At 41.7% G+C, this 21,421-nt stretch overlaps 1 protein-coding gene across 5 annotated transcripts in view; it reads right to left on the bottom strand.

Moving 5' to 3' along the window:
- Nucleotides 1–20,965, bottom strand: part of Far2 (fatty acyl-CoA reductase 2) — a 145,671-nt gene extending 124,706 nt beyond the window's left edge. For 3 of the 5 annotated variants that reach the window (XM_063254479.1, XM_063254485.1, XM_063254484.1), the window contains exon 1: nt 20,826–20,965. The gene's annotated coding sequence lies outside the window, so the exon portion shown is untranslated. The remainder of the gene's footprint in view (nt 1–20,825) is intronic. The other 2 variants (XM_063254486.1, XM_063254480.1) reach the window with 2 other exon arrangements.
- Between the last annotated feature and the right edge of the window lie 456 nt (nt 20,966–21,421).

Here is a 21,421-nt window from a genome sequence, read left to right as displayed (position 1 = left end):
TTTCATTTTGGAAATCTGGTGGTTCAGTAAACATTCATTGGAAATTAAATAACAATTTAATACCACAAATGGTAGACATGTGTTCTTGATAAGGAAAAGAAAATAGGAGTGGAATTGATAACCAAGGAGAAAATACTAACTAGAGAATGTTCTAGAAAGAACTCCTATCTCTTCATTTTAACAAAGACATAGGAAAGTATGTTATATTTCAAAACACTCTTGCCAGGCATGTTGGGTCATGCCTATAATTCCAGCACTTGAGAGGCTGAGGCAGGAGGATCACTGTGAGTTTGAGGCCAGTTTGGGCTACAAAGTGAGTTTGAGGCCAATCTGAACTGCATAGTGAAACCCTGTCTCAAAAACACAAAGCAAAGAACAATACTAACACATTTTCAAATCAAATTGGACTCCTGGTAACTATAGAAAATTCAATCTTCAGTGGATAATTTTGCGCATGAACTTCAGGAAAACAAATTGAAATTTCTCTTTCTGTTTCCCAATGGATGGATGAGATATTTTAAACACTTCAAGCGTAACAAACAAGATAGATGTTGGTCAGGTAAAAAAACATTCAATTTTATATCTTGTAGATAACTATATATAACTTAATAGAAGCTTAGAGGTAAATAGAAATAAATAGATTTGATTGTATAAAAAATTTATTCTTAGGAGAGACAAGAAAACATTTCTTCCTTTTCCCACTCCAAAATTAAAGAGAGAAGACATACCTCTTTCTGTACATCAAAGAATTAAAAAGTGGAAAAACCAAATGGTTTCTCTGGAAATTCAGAGATTTACAAGTCTTTATATTTTGTGTAAATAAAGGTCACTTGTGGTTTTACAGCTGATAGATAGATGGACAGATAGGTGGGTGGATTTACTGAATAATATATGTAATTTGAGAAGATTTCCCAGACCAAATGAATATTTCTTTTGAGAAGTTTTCCTTGGACCTGAAAATATTGAGAAGATAGTAAAATTTTGTTAAACTATTGGCATATGTTCTAGAAAGGATCATGATATCAAATGTTACATTGTTTCTATAACTACTCAAAGATTAGCACAGTGACCAACAAGCTGCTCCATTTTAAATGGAAATTTCCCTGGACATCAATGCTATGTGATGGAGGGCTTCATGGTGAGAGGACAGCATTAGGACACTGACAACTCATCTCAAAATAGGCAAAGAGCTCAGAGACATTCTGAACACCCTTGAGAATCCTTATGACCCAAGCTAAAGTCTGCGGGATGGTAAAGATGTAAGCAGAAGCAGAAAAGATTATCCCTTCAAAAATCAAAACTACAACCACCACCAGTCTCTTTCAGGTGCTGTATGTATTATTTGGAGTTTATGTAGCAGATCCCCATCTATACTCTACCCTAGATACCATGCACCTTGAACAGGTTGGAAAATGATGGACGGGATTGGGCCAAGTGTCTAAGAGCGCTGGTCACTGCTCCAAAGATATTCAAATCTCATCTCTAATTTGCCTGCATGTACTGTTGCTTCATTCTCAGAATTCCTCGGGCTCTTATCCTGGATTATTTACATTGACTTCACTTTAGAAAGCTGTCTGGTTCTGGTTAAAATTGCATCATTCTATGAGATAAGAAACTGAGTGTCCTGGAGATCCATTTGGCAACTGCTAAGAATTGGCCATTGTGGAACCCAGGTGGTTGCAGAAGTCAACACACCCGCTCTCTTGGTAAGCACCTCCCTCCGGTGCAAGCCAGGAGGAGACCCAGTCAGCAGCTCCCATGAGCATACTGGTGCGTGGGCTACAAATCAAACATCCCAACCCCCTCCCCATTAGCAACCTGGGACAGAGGTCTAAACATGATTTTAGAGGATAACCATATGCAATATAGCATATTTGGGGGATTTCCTTCCATCTTCTGTTTGAAGGCAAATGTTTTCTGACTTTCAGTTCAAATATGATGATCGTTAAGAAAAGGAGGACACTCTTTGCTGGTGTTATTTCTCTTTCTGCTAGAAGGTCTTTCAACTTATTCATCTAACATTTATTTTTTTCTAAATGAAAATGAGTTGTTCTTTTTTCTTTTTCTCTGATAGAGCTTTCTTTTTTCCAGGTTGAAGAAATAATGCAAATCAAATAAAAAGGTTCTAAATCCTGTACTGTCTTTGGCACTGGTAAATTATCTGTCTGCTTCACCACTTTCCTTCCAGCTCAACTGGAACCCTTCTTATGGGTACCACGGACCTGTACCATGACCCTGCTGCTGTTGCTGCTGCTGCTGCTGCTGCTGCTGAGCACACTACAGTTGGCAAATTAACTAAGACAAATGGGCACTCCTCAAAACAGGAGTGATTTCCTGCGCCGTTATGCAAAAATAAGTATCTTCCATCCATTGGGACTTAAAATGTTTTAAACACAGTTGCCAAACTTACATACAAGGAAGGAGTATTCTCACAGGCTTAAAATTAAAGTTTGAAAATGAAGATCTTTAAAAGTTACCTCCTATATTTAACACATTTAAAAACGTAACATAACAGGCATTATAAAACCATAAACACCATTTGAGATGTAAATTGTCATATATTGTGGTCACCTAGATCTTAAATTTTGGTATTTTGTTTTAATTTTCGATTTTTACTTGTGTATCATTAAAATGAATACTAAATTACTATTGCTTGAAGTTTGAATGACTTTCCATTCTTTTTTTCCTGAGCTTATTCTTAGAATCAAGCATTTGAGAAACCTAAATATGACTAAGTCAGGGTGCCCTGAAGGTCTTCCCATCTGGACACACTCTGCTCTCAGTCCCTAGAAATAACCATCGGATTAGTGTGATACTTACTAACCAAGGTTCCCGAAGGTAATTACCCCCAAGGTAATTTCTGTCGACAGAGGAAAGGTTTCACCTAATTCAACTCTTTCTTTTTATGAAGCAAGAACCAAAGTTCAGTAACTTCTAAATGGGCTTTGGTTTGAGGCCAGAATAAACTGAACAGGAAAGACTTCCCCTGGCACCTGTGTTTACTCTTGATGGGCACATTATTAGGACCCCACCCTCCATCTAGAGTCCTGTGTAAAGAAACTTTGTACTTCAGCTACACATGTTTATTTTGGTTATACTTTTTACTTGTGATAATCATGTCTCAGTCTCATATTAGTAATGAATAATGAGGATTAGTAACATCATAATGAGTATTTTTTCACAAATCTCATCACTATGCTCAAAGTTCTTGTTCTTCACCTGCAGGGTAGTAGTTAGTACTGTGATCTTTAGTCACTGGTCAAACCATCAATTTATGGTCATATATTCATCTAAAGCAAACTTCCTGGTTAAATAAGTCAACTTATGTCAATATAGAAGAAAGATACTACATAAAGAACTGAATTAAGTGTCAGAATAAAAGGTGAACTGTGTGTGTGTGTGTGTGTGTGTGTGTTTTTATCGGTCCTGGGGATCGAAGTCACGACCGCCTGCTTGCAAGGCAGGTGCCCATGCTGCTGAGCTAAATCCCCAGCCCCCGAACTGTGTTTTGATTGGTATATATGTGAGAACTCTGTGGATAAATGACTTAATCAAATTAGTATGAATTACTTCTGGGAGACATTCAGCTATAGAAGGAAGAGATGTACAGGTGAGCTGATAAAGCTAAACAAATAGGAAGATACAAAACTAAGATTGGTTGGGGGGTCTTCTATTTGTAAATGAGATGAGATGAAATGCTTGAATAATAAACGTGGTCTGAGAGAAACAGAAAAGGGCAGAATAAAAATAAGTACACTGAGGTTCTGGAGGAGCTCAAGGGAACAATTTTTAGAAAAGACAGAGAGGTCAACTCTGCACTGGAGCAGGTCACAGCATCCTCTAAGGAAGTTAAAAAGGGAGAAGGGAAGTAGGTGACTGTAGGTTGGGCCAGGACCTGAGCTAGATCTTGGGTTACATGTCTTTTCCTGTGAAGTATGAGGGAAGATCATATGGTGTCTGTTAAAGAGCAATTCATGAAGGAAGGGGTAACTGCTTGGAAAAACAAATAGCAATAAGAGAAAACACACCAGCAAAGGAGGCACCAGCTCAGGTGAGAGATGGGCTTGTTCTGGCCCTACTTACACAAATGTTTCTATGGCTTTCTCTCCACCAGCACCTGACTGCCTGGATATAGTTGGAGCTTGGGAAATGAATTGTTGGCATTGAGAGGAAACAGATGAAAAAGTGAAAAAGGGTATGGAGTAGGGAGAGTGGCACGGGAGTGGCTAATGAAACCCAGGCTGTACAACCAAGAATCAAGATCAGGAAGTAGTCATTGACTATGGAGAGAGAGGGGAGAGGGACAGGGAGAGGGAGAGGGAGAGGGAGAGAGAGAGAGACCAAATGAATGCTGATACTGATCTGGGACAGGGAGAAAGACCTGGGGGAAAATGCATGTTGCTATCCAAATGTGAACTGCCAGATTTAGAAACTTCAGATATTATAGATGCCAGTGATGTTGAATCCCAAGGTCTGGCCTTGCAAGTAGATTTCTAAAAATAGAGCACTTTATAAAGTGCTCAAAAGGACAGTGGACAAAGAAGTGAGGTGAAGCCACTGGAGTTGTGAATGCTCCTCCATGTTGCTTCTGAGGTTAGGGACACTCTCACTAGCTGCAAAGGAGTGGACCTATGTAATCACATATTTGATGAATACCGAGCAGTGCTATAAAAGTTAGAGCTCTCACACACACCTTAATCTTCTATGCTATCAATACCATTTCTACTACCAACATTAGCAACTTTTTTTTTTTAGCTTTCTGAGACAAGGTCTCACTGTGTAGCCCAGCCTGGCCTCAAACTTAAGGTGATCCTTCTACCTCACAAGGAGGTGCTGGGATTATAGATGTGCACCACCACACCCAGCTAGCAACTCTGGTAATACTTTACACTTTACATTAACAATTCTTAAATTGGTAAATTGTCCATGTACACATTTCAGTATTTATTCATGAAAGCCCTGAAAGGTAAATTGTGTTTTTGTCATTGACCAGAGATGAGGAAATTTAGGTGTAGAGACATATTAGTGGTCAGGGAAAGGATGGTGTCAATGACAGGGACAAGATTTAAATTCTGATAGAAGAAATTGAAGTCTCCCACCAGCCATATGAGATGAGAAAACTTTTTACCAGGTGCTCATTTGCTTCCTGTTTTCCCTATGAAACAACCTCTAGGACACTGTTCACCTGATAGCTCTGTGTTCTACATTTTTCTCCCCCATCACACCAGAATCTTAGAACTTGGAAAACCCTGAAATCTAACTTTACAAGGAGCTGCTAACCTCAGGGCTAATTTCTTTTTCAAGGCTCCAAATGTTTGCCTACTGGTGTAATCATTTTCCTGTGTCTTAATAAAGCAAACCCATGGTTTTGTCCTGAGAAATGTGTTCATTAAAAATGAGTATAGAATCATATTTCACTGGTTTACATATGATACATTTTTCTTTTTTGCATTACTGGGGATTGAACCCAGGGCTTTTCTTCTGTACTATATCACCAGCCCTTTTAATTTTTTATTTTGAGACAGGGGCTAACTAAATTGTGCAGGCTGGACTCAAACCTGAAATTCTCCTATATACCAGATACCTTGCGATTTCTAATGCCAACATGTTTACGGCATTCAAAAAAAATGGGGATACAACAAGTATTTTTAAGCTATCAAGTAGATGTCTGAGTTGGAAGTCTTTCTCTTAGCTCAAACTATGCTTAATGTGAATGGTTGCCCGGTGACTGTATTTAAAAATTCATAGGTCTTGTTTCCTGATACATAAAATACATGAACTCAGGATTAGTGCTTTCATGAAGTGCCTAATACTACCCCTTGTACTTCTTAAACATTCGTCCAGTAGTAAGGATGATTTTAATCAACGAGAACGAGTTATCCTATATTTCACCACTGGAGTATTTTCTTCCTTTGTGTGCAATGTGTCATCAGTGTGGCAACAATGAGAGGAAATTAAACACTAAAACTTTGAGTTTGGAACCACCATCTAACAATGTGTGGAGAGATATTATGGCCTGAGTGTAGATGACCCCCCTCAAAGCCTCATGGTTCATAGATGAGGATCCTTTCTGAGAGCTGGATTTACAGTGTATGATGCTGAGATTAAGGATCTGATGCTGAGATTGATTTACTTATGAGGCTAGGATTCAGGCTGCCCACCTTAAGTGTGAGAGCTATCTTCCCTAAGGGTGTGTAGCCTGGATGAGATATAAGGGACAGAAAGAGGGCCACTGCTTGCTGCTTGCTCTCTTGTTGCCTTCTGCCTGTCAGGAACAGTTTTCTCCTCTGTGACTCCCCTCTGCCATGCTGCTTTGCCTTGTAGCCAGCCAATTATGAATGGAAACCTCTATAAACTGTGAGCCAATTAAGCCTTTCCTCCTTTAACTTTGAATGTTGGATAGTTTGTGACAGCAACAAGAAAAGTAACTAATAGTAGAGGTTCACAAACAAGTGGCTTAAAATGTGAAGCAGAGAGGAAACAATCTCTTAAATGTTTGCTAAATTCATATAATTAATAGTAAGAACTTCTGTCTTTCAAAAAAACACAGAAACAAAATGAAAAGACAAGTCACATTCCAGTCATGAGTATCATGGTGACACAGGAGTGACCCTGGGTGACAGGAAACACTACAGCTAGCACCATTTTCACCTAACGAGCAGAAAAGTTTTAGTTTTCCTTTCCCTGTACTTCTCCAGCATCTGTTTCTCAGTTCATGAAAGATTGCCTTTTGAGTACAACACAACTAGAACATGATTCCTCAAAAGCCTGTGTTTTTCTTCCATTCCCCAGTTCACGACTTGGAGATGGAGCTCTTTTCTTCCTCTGCTTGGTTCTCTCCTCTTCTGGGCCTCTACTCAGTAGGTGCTTAGCTATCTTTTGCTCCTGTCTGCCTGCTGCAGTCCTAGCTGGGTACGTGGGATGCTGAGCAACCTTGAAGGATAGACAGCACCGAAATGAGGAGCAGAGAGATGGGAGAGAACAGATTGGAAAGAAGTAGCTTACTTCATTGCTGGAATTTAGATGTTAAAGATCCCTCTGGAACAGAAACTAAGAAGTAGCAGCACTGAGCCAGAAAATGGCATTGGTGCCAACAACGAGAGTGGACACAAATGTACCTCTACACACAAATCAACGTCTCATGCCTGCCCAAACCAAAAATAGGGAAAAGGCTTAATTGGGCAACACCTAACTGCACATCCTACTTTCAACATGGTGCAGTACAATTTGAACAAGCTGAATGGTCATAATAACGGGGGAAAACATTACAGGGCATTGTATTACATTATGCATTAGTCACCATTCTAAGCATATGACATACCTGCACTTATTTATTTCTCAATATTACCTTTCAGAAACTGGCTACTGTTAGGATGAACCATGTGAACTTGCTAACAGCCCTATGTTTGGACCTGTCAGTGGTAGCATTTATGGTCTGACATGCTTTTTGCCTGCACGTCACAGAGAAAGTTAGACCACTTAAGCAACTTGCTGATGAGTGGCAAATCTAGTTCCTAACTCTGTGGGAATTTGCAACTAGTAAAATATCTGCCTTTTTACCACACTGAATTAAACTGCAAGAAATACTAGAAACAGTTTCCTGTAGCCTAAAAATTCTGTCCACAAGTCTGTTCTGCATCATTCCGAGTCCCGACACTACTATCTTTTTGAGTTGCCTATTTCTTTTGAAATGATATCACTACTCAGCTGTTCATCTATTAAACTCTGAATTGACTTTGACTTCTTGTTTCTGTACTAATGGAATTCAACTAACATCCATTAAGTTAATCTCAGCAGAAGCTACAGAATTGTAGGGCTTGAGAGCAGAAAGGAACATTGAGAGATAATCCTATAAATGGTTCCTGATTTATCATGGTTCTACCTACAATTTTTCAATTTTATGATGGCACATAAGTAGTAAACAGTTAGGAGAAACTGCACTTCAAATTTTGCATTTTGGCCTCTCCACAGGCTAGCAACCTGGGGCACAGTGATGACCCTTCATGCTGGGTGCTCCTCTGACACAAGGGCAAACAACAGGCACAGTATGCTGCCCTGGTAGCTGGGCAGGGTTGTTCAGTAGCTTGCGTGCAGTAGAATGATATCTGACTTAAAATATTTTATTGAGACACCACACTACTGTAAGTTAAGGTGCAGCTGTGTTCAGTTTCCAGGGCCATTGTTCATATCACATGTATTTAGCTACTTGTTTTCTCCATCAGCCAACAAACACTTGGAGGGCAGTGACTGTGCTTCTGTTCTTAATCATCCTAGGATTTGATATGATACCTGACAGCGCAGTTATTAACAGATACTTGAATGCATAGCTGTACTTGAATGCACAAAAGAAGGGATATCCACCTAACTAATCTTCCAGCCTCAGTCTCTCCATATTTCTTCTAATCTCTGTCTTGAAGCAGGTCGGGGAAACTAGCAAGACATTTTCCCTGTAAGTGCAATGGAGACCAGAAAGTTCTTCATTAATCACCAGCAGAGGTCCTTTCCTTGTTGTTCTCCAAACGTTTGGTCATGAACTTTTCACAATATTTAAGAGTAATTCTTTTCATCCATAGCCAGTATGTATATGAAGTATGATATAAAAGTATGGTGAATGTTTAGATTTTTTAAAAAATTATTACAGTAAAAAACACATTGTCATTAATCACATCAACATCCTCCCTCTAGCTTTAGACACATTCATCTCATTGTCTTTGCCACTTTCTAAAGCAGTTGTGGAAGTCCTCTTTCATGAATGTCTTTAGTTGTGCTGTCCTGGCTGTGTTGATGCCTTCAATAATTTCAAAACATTTACCTTTCATGATCAATTTGACTTTGGGGAACAGCCAGTAGTCCCATGATGCCAGGTCCAGTGAGTAGGTGGATGATGACACAGCATAATGATTTCATAAGCCTGCTTTCAGTTGGATGATATTTGACAGCAGCATTCACCGTATCTTTAATTACCTCTTGTAAAGACAATCATACAAGGGGACTTTCAGAATTGTCTCAAAGATGGGCAAGAACAATGGGATAAGTGTGTAGGAAGCAAGGCACAGTATTTTGAGGGGAGTTGATGGAAATGCATCTTTTATTTTAACAGCTTTAAAAATATTAAATATTCAATTTTTTTGATCACTATTGTACTGAGGATCCAGATTTGTTTGAAATTTCTAAAATGATTTTGAGAGGGAAATAATTTCTTCTGAATTCATTTGTTTTATTAATCTTAATTTGTTTCTACCAGGATCATTATCAGATCAGAAATTGGGTTCTTGCAAGGAAGTGAAACAAATATTTGGTGCTAACAGTGTATATCCCATTCACAGCCAAAAAAGGCTTCAGAACTCATTACAATGAGAAATGACTTTATGTTTAAATGACTTAGTTCTGATGCACTGAAACTACTACCATGCTCCCTAATTTAAAATCACACATAGAATTCTAGTAAGTGATGTTGAATCAGATGTAAAGACACATTTTTATTTCTCACATCACATAGCAAATTAATTCAACATGGACAGGATTGAAAAACAAAACCGTAAGGTGGTTAGAAGAGAACACCCTGTAGATCAGTGAGTGACAACACACATGAAGTGCAGAAGCATGATAAACTGCCCTCAACATTAAAATCTGTATTCATCCAAAGAAAAAATGAGATAATGAATGGGGAAACAATAACCTGGATGAAGACATTAAAATGAAAATGAAAGTAAGTGGAGACAATGCACAACTGGGGAAACCCTTGGCTACCATTCCCGGAACATAAGTTGAACAATTATTTCACGCTGGAAAACCCTTGGCAGATTTCATTAAAATTCTCTCCATGATGCAATTCCACACCTGGGTATACCAAACAGAAATACACACCTACGCAGCTGCAGTAAACCACTAGTCTCTATGGAGGTGGTGGTGTAGGGGATACATTTTCTGTTATTTTACTACCTAATATAAAGCATGTATTTTTGAACAGGAGAAAAAACTGACAAAGATAACCCATATTTTAATCTAGTTAACCTATGATTTAGAAGTTAAGATAGTAGTTCCTTTTGGGGGTAATTGCTAAAGACTAGCTGAGACCATAACGACGGCTAATTGGTACTGATAATGTTTTTGTTTTGACTTAGAGGCTAGACTCTGAGAAATGTGAGTGTAAGTATTATTGTATTTATGATATGTTTACTCTTCCACTTGTAAACCTAACCTAATAAAAATAATAAAAATTACATGGAGAAGAAACTCTCAGTGAAATCAACAGTAATTGTACGTTCATTTATGAATTCATATCTCAAATGCATGTAAGTTTTTGCTTTTGAGGACATAAAAAGTACTTTGTTTTATCATCATTGTGATAAACGTGGATTAAATATTAGTTTCCTGGGCTGGATTGTGTGTCCCATCCAAATTCTTGAGTTGAAGTACTAAATGTGAGGACCTTAGAAAGTACTTTGAAAATCTGACCATGCAGGTTTAATAAATTAAAATGCAGTCACACCAGAGTAGGCTGTGTCTGTAACCCAATATGACACGTGTCCTTAGGAAAAGGTTTGCTCAAAGGACATGCATAGAGGGGAATATGTGAAGACACTGAATGAAGATGGCCATCTGAAAACTAAGGCCAAGAAAGAAAGGCTGGGACAGAGCCTACTCTCACAGCCCCAGAAGGGACCAATGCGGTTGTGCATTTTGTTTGCTTTTCAGCACTAGGGATGGAAGCTGAGGCTTAAGCATGCTAGGTGAGCACTTTACCACAGCCTCCTCACACTGTCATCCTCCTGCCTCACCTGGCCTTTCAAGTAGCTGTTTGTACAGGTGTGTATATCACCATGCCTGGCAGGGGCATCTTGACCTTAGATATTTAGCCTTCAGAAAGCCACTGTTTGTAGGATTTGTTTCAGTAGCCCAGGAAATGAACATGCCAGGGAAATAGAGTGATTTGTCAACAGACACCCCGAAGTAAGAAGGGAAGGTCATGTCGAAGGGTCCCCAGCACTGAGACACTCACATGCTACATTTGACTCATGTTAACATCTTGTTCCCTTTGTACCCTGGGGCATGGGGAACAAAGAAGGGTCACACAGAGAGATGACATGATCCTTTCACTGAACTGTGTGATAAAAAATCCCAAGCATCCCAAACAGTCCTGTGGCCCTCAGCAGGGGCTGTTCCTGAGCTGCAGGGTCAGGGCATGGACTCGCTGAAGGACCTAAAATGGTCCACTCGTTGCTCATGAAGCAATGGTTTCCCATTTTGTTTGGCCGTGACCTCTGTGAAAATCTATCCAGAACTATAAATCTGCTCATCAGATAATGTCCTTGACATCTAGATTTAAGAGTATTGGGAAGGATTTTTTGGGCAGATGACTGGTTTTTGATCTTGCTTCCAGAAATAAACAAGGATGGGTGAAGAGAATGTGGTTCTCTTTGTCATCTCAGAAGAAGTGGGTTTCCAACCATGACCCCAAGCTGTGGGACCATGCTGGAAATTTTGTGCCTTCCCCATGTGGGATATTTTTGCTCTTCCCCTCTCACTTTTTCCACAACAATGAGCAGATAATGACTTACAATATAAAGAAAGTCTGTGTTTAGAAACACAAAGGAAGGGGGACACTGGAGAATGCAAATTTTTCTTCAGCCAGAATTGGGGTACAAGAGAGTTGGAGAGCACAGGCTAGGTTATCCCCAGGATTGTGGTGAACACAAATGGTGTTTTCTTTTTTTTCTTTTTTTTTTTTTTTTTTTTTGTATTTTTACCGGTATCAGGGATCGAACTCACGACCATACACTTGCAAAGCAGGCGCTTATGCCGCTGAGCTAAATCTCCAGCCCCATAAATGCTGTTTTCTTATAAAGAATTTTCACTATCTTTCCAATGGGACTTTATATGTTTCATTTCACTTCAGTCTTCACTTGAATTCTTATCAGTGTTGACTTTTGAACCATGGGAGGTTAAGTCATTGACTGGGGCTGTTAGGAGGGGGATGACGTGCAAATAAAGACATGAGTATTTAAAATTCTTATGCTGCAGACTGTTATTGAAAGACTTTACAGACCTGTAAGCTGTGAGTATGTCAAACATGACTCTAAAGTAGAAGATATCTACCCTCAAGTGGAGAAACACAATTTCAAGGAAGGCAGGTAACTTATTCACCACTACATTTGCAGAACTAAACAACCTGTCCATCACACAGTAACTGCCTGAGAAGTCCTATAAAAGAATAAAGGATAAATGGGACAAACAGACAGGGAACTGGCAGTCACAAGATTTGGACACTAGTCTAGATGTGCCATTAAGTAAATCTATCACAAGTCACTTTATCTTTGGGCCTGGCTTTTCTTTTCTATAAAAGGAGGGAGCTGGGCCAAATACAGATGTGACAGGAGCATTCTCAGTTTAGAGTGTGAATATAACTGGTTAATACAAACTAATTGCAGTCTTTGCTCTGTGCGACATATGTCAACATGTAGTAAGTCTAGGAATTCCAGCAAGTTGATTTGAAAAAAATTGTTCTGTCCTAAAAGAATATGAGACCTAAGTATATCTAAAGCATAATTCTGTGATCATCAACGGGCTCAGGGGATTACATAACCACCACCTGGAGCAGACTGGACAAAAACAGTAGGAGGAAAAGAGAAGGAAATGTCACAATTCTTAGGAAAGACTTTTGACAAGTACAAGTTGCAGAAAAAGAGGCAAACCACTCATTTGGTTGTGAGAAATTAACACTTTCAAGCCATCAAAGATCCCTGTAGCCTTGAGAATATGTTGATTGACAGGTCTCAATGTTTGGGAAGCTTTCTGGCCAGAGACCAAGTGTCATCTCGTCGATCATGTAGTCATCTTCATATCAGAGTATCCTGAAGGCCTTATGAAAATAAATTACAACAAAAATACGTCCCCATTCAGAATGAGTCCATAGGCAGAGCAACAGACAAATAAAGCTATAGGCAGACATACAGTTCATTTTATACATTTGGAATAAGATTCAGTTCACCATGAAACAGAGTTACATTAGGACGGAAATAAAATGCAGACACAAAGTTGATCTTTTAATATTTCTTAATCTGAATTTAGTTTTTGAAAATATCAACACAAATAGCTAGTTTCTCTTAAGTTTTAAGTAACTCTGTGTTTTTATCAAATAAATGCTGACCCTTTAAGATGCTTTTATTACTGGCAAAGACTATACAGCTATAACCCATCCAACTTTTTAGTGTTAAAGGTATTTTTTGAAAGTAAGATTTTGAAAGCAAAAATCTTTAAGCCATACATAGAAACATTGTATTGTTACAGCTTCTTTTCTTGTTTGTCTAACTCTTTTGGGAAATTCCTTTTTGTTTTGTTTTGGACAGTGTTGTGCATTACACCCATCTAACTCTGACTGATGTACTTCCACAGTTTTAAGTGTGTTGGAACATACTTAGTGGCTTCATTTCCAAAGATCCTGCCCTCAAGGATGTCTGTGGGTTTTTCTGTTTCATGGGCTGTGTTCTCTCACTCACCTATGATAAACTGTGCAATGTTTTAAAAAGTGACTTCAAATGTGAGCATTTTCTCAGTAACTCTTTCTCTTGTGTTGATTCCGAATTCTTCTTTCTTCCCGTGGTCATCCCGCCATTCACCAGCCATGTTTACTGACCTGATGCCTTTCAGCTGAGGTGGGAGGAAGAGGAAATGGATTCCAGAGGCTTTTTTTTTTTTTTTTTTTTTTTTTTTGCCTTTTCTACACAAATTCCCTGATAAATCTTTGCTTTCCCTTCTTTCCTTCAACAGTACACTTTGTTGCTTTGGAGCCCATCTCTGGAGAAGCCCATGAAGTCTTCAGAGCAAAATCATAGTGTGTCTAAGAGCCATAAGTGATACTTTCTACCAACTTTAAATACTTTTGCTAGATTTCAGAGAAATTACATAGGCCTTTTTAAAGTAAATCGTGACTAAAACAATAAACAAATGTTACTCCTAGTGTCTGGCAATGATAGCAAGACTAAGTTTTCACTCGTCACTCAGTCACGCTGATGCCCACACAAGGGAAATATGTAATATTTTGATACAGTTATAGAATCAAATACAAGAATGCTTATTAAATGAAAATCTCACTGAAACCACTCTCTTGGTGAAAGCTCTCATTCCAGTTAGAGTAAGGGGTTCCCTTCCAGTGATAATCTCCTAGTCACCCTGCATTCCAAATGATGTGATCACAAACCATTCTGGTCTGGAATGATTTCATGACAGCTGTGATGGAGCAAAGCACCAAGCTGCAAGTATTTTACTTCTTAGTCTAAATCCCACAGAAGTATCTGGACCAACTGTCTTCAAATTTTGTGCCCCTGTGCTGTGCTGACCACATATAAAATGACTGGGGTCCTCATTCTAAAGATTCTGATTCGGTCTGTCACCAAAAATTAAGACTTCCACCAGTGAGCTATTACTTTTCACAAAATGTGGTGCATTAATATAAAAATAGATTCACCTCTTTATTGAAGCAAAAAATTAAAGGTCAATGCTCACAAAAATCCATGCTTAGAGGAAACAGATTTCAATAGCCAAGTAATATTAGCATTAATTATGATCTCTACCCTGGGGCTATAGTTACATTCATTTGAATGGTTCCTCTTCATAGAGGAGTTCAATTGTTTCCATACTTTAAAATGTATTACCTTCAAAAATATTCTCTGATCTTCATGTTGCATGTAAGCATTAGCTACATTAGTCACCAGAAAAGCTATTATTGTGATTTTAATGGTAATAATGTTTGAGGAGCCCCAAGGAAGTCAACTTAACCTACATTTCTACTTTCAAACAGATAAAAACAAAATAATACTTACAACTGGTAAGTTTAATACCTTTGAGTAGGGGCTGGTAACACATTTTCTTTAAAGGGTGAGTGGACAAATCTATTAGGCTTCGAAGGTCACAGTTAGTTATTAGTTGGTTATTAATTAGTTATTAGTGGGAGCAGGAGAGCAGGTGAATCTGACAAGTAGCTGAGGACACAGCCTGTTTCCACTAATCATGAAGGGTACTGAAATTTGAGTTTCACATAACATACACATTCAGTGGAACATTATTCTTCTTTTGATTTTTTCAACCACTTAAGAAATATAAAAACAATTCCTGCTTTCAGAGATATAAAAACGTCAGGACCCAGAGGGGACCTGGAGGCTCTGGTTTGCCAATACCTGCTCAGGACACCGAGCTGATGAAACTAGAGTGGGGAGCTGCGCAGAGCTGGCTCCTTTGTGCTCCACTGTACTGCATGCCATGTCCCTGCATCCACCCCACTGCTAGGAAAGTGCACAGGACAGGGGACAAGGACACACAGCTACACCTGCTGCCTCTACCACCACCCTGTGCAGTCACATCACACTGCCCACAGAACAGAGCTCACTGTGCAGGCTCTGGATTCCTCAAAACAGAACTGCAAAACCAAAACAAAACCCAAGAAGGTTCAGCACAGAGCAGAGAACATGAGTGGCCCCAGAAAGTCTTCTCCATGGTTTTGCTGCAAGTTCCTCACCTGTAAATCCAGACTAAGCAGAATACACCTCAGCAAGGTCCTGCATGGCCTCGTCAGAAAAGCAGAAATCAAGAACAGAAAATCAAACTTGGTCTTCCTAACAGTGCAGGTTTTGCTTTAATTAACTCTTACCCATGCAACAGAAGTGCTTTATTCTTAACTTAATGCCTATTAGCAAAGTCAGTTCAGGCCTCCTGCTCTCCCCAACTAAATACCATTACAGAGGTGTGAAAAGTGTGCCATTAAGAGAGCTACAGATGTTTAAAAGTTTCATCCATAATACAGGGTAGCACTTTCTCCCATCCAAGTCCTAACCAGACCCGACCCTGCTTAGCTTCCAAGATCAAACGAGATCGGGTGCATTCAGGGTGGTATGGCAGCACTTTCTGAAGGACACTCTTGCTGAATGCTGACTGTTAGATATTTTGTCATGAAAAGTACTTTCAGGTCAAATAAATTTAGGAAATGTGATATACACTGTGTTTCTTTTTTGATGATCTTAATGTACTTTAAAGGTTCAGAGGATTCTTGCAATAAAACTGCTTAACTAGGTTATATGAAGCATTTTTCAAAGTTAGATGATCACGGAAGCTTTTTTTTCCTTCACTGAACTATTATTAATCTCCCAATAAACTAATGAGCCACAAATACATTTAAAGAAACACTGACATATATGAGAATAAAGGAGTGAAGTTTTAAGCAGGACAGTGTTTATGTCCCAGGACAAGTCCCTTGGCAAATGTCAGCCTTTTCTTTGTTAGCCTGTGCTGTTTTATGAAATTCTATCATTTTCATCTGCCATAGCTTGGGCATGTCTTTCAAAGGCACCTGCACCCAATGAGGCCAAGTTCAAAGGTGGGGCTCTGGATAGATGTCAGCTCATCAGTGGAGTCATCTGGCGACAAGTCCAGGGTTTGACAGGCTACTGGGAGTGATGGAAACAGTGGGAACCAGTTAGACAGATTGGGTCCTTGGGTTGTCCCCTTGAAAGCAGTGTATCTTCTTCCCACCTTTTCTCTCTCTCTTCTTCCCAGTTACCATGAAGTGAGCAGTTCTGCTCCATTGGCCTTCTCCCAATATGCCCTGCCTCGCCTCAAGCTCAGAGTAACACAGCTAACCAAAACTTCGGAAATGGTGAGCAAAAGGCTTTCCTCCTTTAAGTTAGTTTTATCACAGCAATAGAAAGCCAACTTAACACACCATCCCTATGCTCAAGCCAGTAAAACAGGCGCCATAATCTGTGCTAGGGACAGTCTTCCAAAAAGTATGTAATATAAGCATGGCCCAAATAATTCTTCCAGCACTACAGGACATTACAAAAAGCAAACATTTCCTCCCACTCTGTTTACCTCTATCACAACAGCTGTATACTCACCAGATGCCCAATAAGAATTACTGGTTTTATTATTTAGTTCTTGTGGCAAGTCCAAATCACATGCATTTGGGCATCCTGTTCTAGATTTAAAAATCTAGCAGTGTTTTTTGAAGGAATTCATTCTCACACTTTTGCCAGTGCGGCAATCCATCACCCTCCTGAATCAATCCTACTTTCAAATTACTACATCTCAATCTCTGCCTCTCCCTTGTTGGTACCTCTGTCTTCACTCTCTTACTTCAAGACTTTATCCCCAGGTATGTTCTCCATATTGACTCCAAGCATATCTCAATAAAATATAAATTAGGTCCCTCTGGTTCAAAAGTCTTCAATGGTTTCCCACCAAAACAGCACTCAAAATCTTATGAAGACTGTGCAATTTTGCATGACGGCCCTTGCATCTACTTCCCCATACTTCCATCCACCCTCTCTAACAAACTCTTACACTCCAGGCTCCTGCAGCGTCTACAGCCCTGGACCTTTCTGCTTTTGTTCTCCTCAGGGCCTCCCACACAGCTATTCCTCTATCCAGACTGCTTCTCTCTACCCTGGCTTGGATCCTCTGCCTGTTACCTTCAGCCCATGCTTCTTCACTCTGTCAATCGACATCTTTCTTTGCCAAAGCTCCTTTCCTAGAGCACCAAATCTGAGTTGGTAACCCTGGACTTTGTCTTAATACTATTTCTTCCCATACTAGTACCTGCAATCTGTTATTATATGCTTAGTCTATAGTCTGTAAATTCCAAGAAAGGTGGAGAACATGTCTGCTTTCTTCACCACTGCATTGTGGAAAAGCTGCCACAGGGTTAGGTTAGACAGTGAGGCCAACAGTTATGTAGCACATGAACAAAGCCAGCCAATGAGAGTTTCTTACAGTTCTATCTCCTGCCTTCTTTTTACAAGCAACCGTGGTTCCCTGAAGACTGTCCTCTTTTTGCATACTTATCACTCAAAAGTCATAATTGTTCATCTCTACTAGGACAGAACTTTGAGGGTCATCTCATGCCTTCCCACTAAAGCTCCTCTTACCATTACCACTTATTCTTTTCCTGGGAACTCACTGCACTAATTTCTTGTTGCTCATTCGGGGCCTAATCTTGCATTGCCTCACAGTAACTTACTTGCTGTGGTTAATTAATACTGTATATGATTGTAATTCACCTCAGCAACGATGCCACAAGTGTGTTACATTGAGGACCTCATGCTTCCTATCCAAGAGTGTGTGGCATGGCGTGAAAGAACATGTCTCCCCCTACCCTGCTTAGTGCGCCCATGAGAAGACCTTCACTGGAGTTTGATCCATTTCTTTTTACTGTTTTCCTCCTCAAGGGCTCTGAATGTCACCACCATGCTGGGAGGAAGAGTAGGGTAGAGATGCATTCTGATATCAGAGAAAGGCAGTTGGGCAAGTTAGGGACTTAAAAATGCCAAAATGCCACATTAAGGAGGTAAAGACCACATGTCAAGGGACAAAGTGGAGGCCAATACTGGTTAGGCAACTCCTAAAAGATGAAAAGGGGTGACCTGAGCAAGATTTTGAATACAGAGATTTCTAAAACTAAATGAAGCAAAGAAGACTGACTACCTCCTGAAGAAAATTTCAGTCACTGACCTATTTCCTCATTGTTCACTTGTGAATGGGCTAAATCCAACATTAATTGTGGAAGTGTCTTTGGTATCCAAGTAGTTATTCTTTACTCTTGATTGCCAATTCCGAGCCTGCCCACATTTATTTAAGAAATATGTAAAATACTGGATGCTACTACTTAGTGACTTCTTACTTTTTGTCTGCCAAGATATGAGGGCCATGAAGGTCCTGCAGCCCCACTGAAGTGCACAACTGACCTTCCTCAAGCTGCTCTTGAAAAACAGAGTACGGTAGTAAGGTTAAGCCCGTCACAATAGCATCTTTGTAGGCATGGAACTATTCAAGGTCAGCAGACGGTTTTTTTAAGGTATTATCTCTAGATATAATTTTTTATCGCTATTATCTCTAGATATAATTCAACCACCTTTAAGATAAATAGAATAGAACATACTACCCGTTGTCTTTATTTGTCAATGTGGAGAGTGAGCTAAAAAGAACATTAAAGATGTGTCCGTGGGCATCTGACTCAGCAGCTGACATCCAGCTTTGGGGTGGGGAACACACTCTAAAGGTGGAAAGGCTGAGGCAACACTGTTACTGGACAAATTCTATAATGGGTTTGTCAGGGTGGGGTCAGGACAGAACTTGCAGAGCCTAGTGTAAACTGAAACCTCAGTCTTCTAAAAAATTATTAGGACAATAAACAGTGACAGCAGAATATTAGACCAAATGCCCTTCTAAGTGTAGGGCCAGGTTTGCATTACACAGATTTGCATTTCACAAGCTGGTTCTGCCTGGGATCTCTGAGTCTCAAAGCCCAAGGTGTAGACATCTGGAGGCCTCCACCTTTTTAAAGTGAGAATTCGGGCCAGTATGTATGTGCTTATTTTTCACATTAAGTAGCTTTTAGCAGAAACATAAAGTGGTCTGTTCCACAAAATAACGCGTTAAGAATGCTTCTTTAAGAGTCACAGATGTTCCCACAGTGCCCAGGTGTCAGGGTCAGATCAGGCATGTAACTCTCCGGGAGACTGCTGCTGGCCCAGTGGGGTAACACACAATCAAAAGACTCTCAGGGCCAGCCAGATACACCAGAAAGACACGTGCTCAAGAATGGAAACTCAGTAGAAAAGAAGTCAAAGGACGAGATGCTCAAGACTAGTAGTCTCCGTAAATCGCTAAGGAAAACCCAGAGCAGAGCTGAGCAACTCACCTTACTTTCTGCCTCACCTTCCTCCTAGGCAGGTGAAAAGCTTCCTGCAAGCTATCACTAATTTCCCCAGGGTCAGTAAGGATTGGCAGCTTATGGTGATTCACATCTATTTGATTGATAATTACATGCCATCGTTTAAAACTAGAGGCGGGAATCTGTTCATGAAACAGGTGCATAAGATACCTTTTGAAATAGGCGCAGAGCCTGCAAGGACCTGCATTCTAGGAAACACAACGGATGAACCGGTCCAGCACCTAGGCCTTGGCCAGGAAATGGCTTGGTTTTCTCTAGACCCCAACCACCCACCCCACAGTCAACCCTAAAGGTGAAGCTGCTCAAATGCCTGTCCAGCAGTTTAGGTGGTGGCTGCCTTATATTTTATTAGTACTCTACCTTACTTCTAGACCAAGTAATCAGTCAGATCTCCAGCTCACATAAATGGTGATGTAGCACCACATCATAGGCGAATTTTTCCAATTTCTATGGCACAGAGCATCAAGCTCCACTGGACACTACCTCCATTAAGCAGAAAAGGCCTCTTAGCTCCCCCCACTCTGTCGCTGCTCCTACCCAGTGGGGCGCCCTGCAGGAGTGCACCAGTCTCGCAGATCCCAGGATCACCTTGGGGTTCATTATAGGTAACTGATCCACGGAGGAAAGACTGTGCTTAACCCCGCGGCCGGGGAAGGTCACAAAGTCCGGAGGCCGCGGGCGGATGCACTCTGTGGTCTCTAGACCAAGGCAGCGCAGAGCTGCTCCTCGCTGCAGCTAACCCGCAGGAAGCCAGACTCGCGGGTCGGGGAGGGGGAACAGGCACCTTCCTGCAAGCCACCTGCTCTCCTCCCCACCGTGCCCAGGTGGCAGAAGACGGCGAGAACTCCCAACCCTGGCAGACCCCGCCCGGCTCTGCAGCGCGCCCGGACCGTCGCGGACGCGAGAGGAGCCTCGCTCCGCCTCCCGCGGCCCCTGCTCCGCTCTCCAGGAACAGCCCGGGGGCGCAGGAGGCCGCGCCCCGGGCCCGGGCGAGGTCTCCAGGCGAGGTCCCCAGGCGAGTCCCCCGGTCTCCCGCCGCAGCCCCGCCCTCCCGCGGGGCCGCCCCGCCCGGCTCCCGTGGGGCGCGTGGAGCGGCCGGTACCTGCTCCTGCGGCGCCGGTGTCGCTGCGCCGGCTCTCGATCCCGCTCCAGGTCGACGAGGGCTCAGCCCGCGACGCTGCCGCTCGGCTCGGCGACGCTATATATCCGGCGGGCGCCGGGGCGTGGGGCGGGAGGAAGCCGCCCTCCCTCCGACCTGCCCGGCCTGGGGCGCGGGGCGCGGGGCGCGCACGCCGCAGCCTCCATGCGGCGCCGGCTGCCCGCTTCCTCCCGCTTCGCCCGCTTTAATTGGCGGGTGAGGGGAAGTTCTCCGGAAAGGCGCCCCTCTCCGGCCTAGAGAAGAACCGGAGAGCCCGCGCACGGAAAGGGGACGGCTGAGGAAGGCTGGGGAGGCCGGGCGACTGGAGGGCGAGCGCACGGCGAGAGGATGCTCGGGGCACACGCGGGGCAGGGGCAGAGTGGTGGGGCGGGCCCGAGCCTCCGTTTACTTGTCCCCGAGCCTGGGGAGCGGAAAGCAGGCGCTGAGAGTGTTTGGGGAACCTGCGTGAGTCGGAGACCCGGGAGGTTCATGATTCGGGGTGCGAGGACAGCTGCCGGCTAGCTGCGCCCTACAGCCCTTATCTGGTGTAAGAAAAGGTG

The sequence above is a fragment of the Cavia porcellus genome, unplaced genomic scaffold, assembly GCF_034190915.1.
Source record: "Cavia porcellus strain 051 isolate PalLab524CR breed Dunkin Hartley unplaced genomic scaffold, mCavPor4.1 scaffold_8, whole genome shotgun sequence".
Lineage (NCBI taxonomy): Eukaryota > Metazoa > Chordata > Mammalia > Rodentia > Caviidae > Cavia > Cavia porcellus.
The sequence above is the reverse complement of the archived record's forward strand: the minus strand, read 5'-3'. Positions and strand labels throughout refer to the sequence as shown.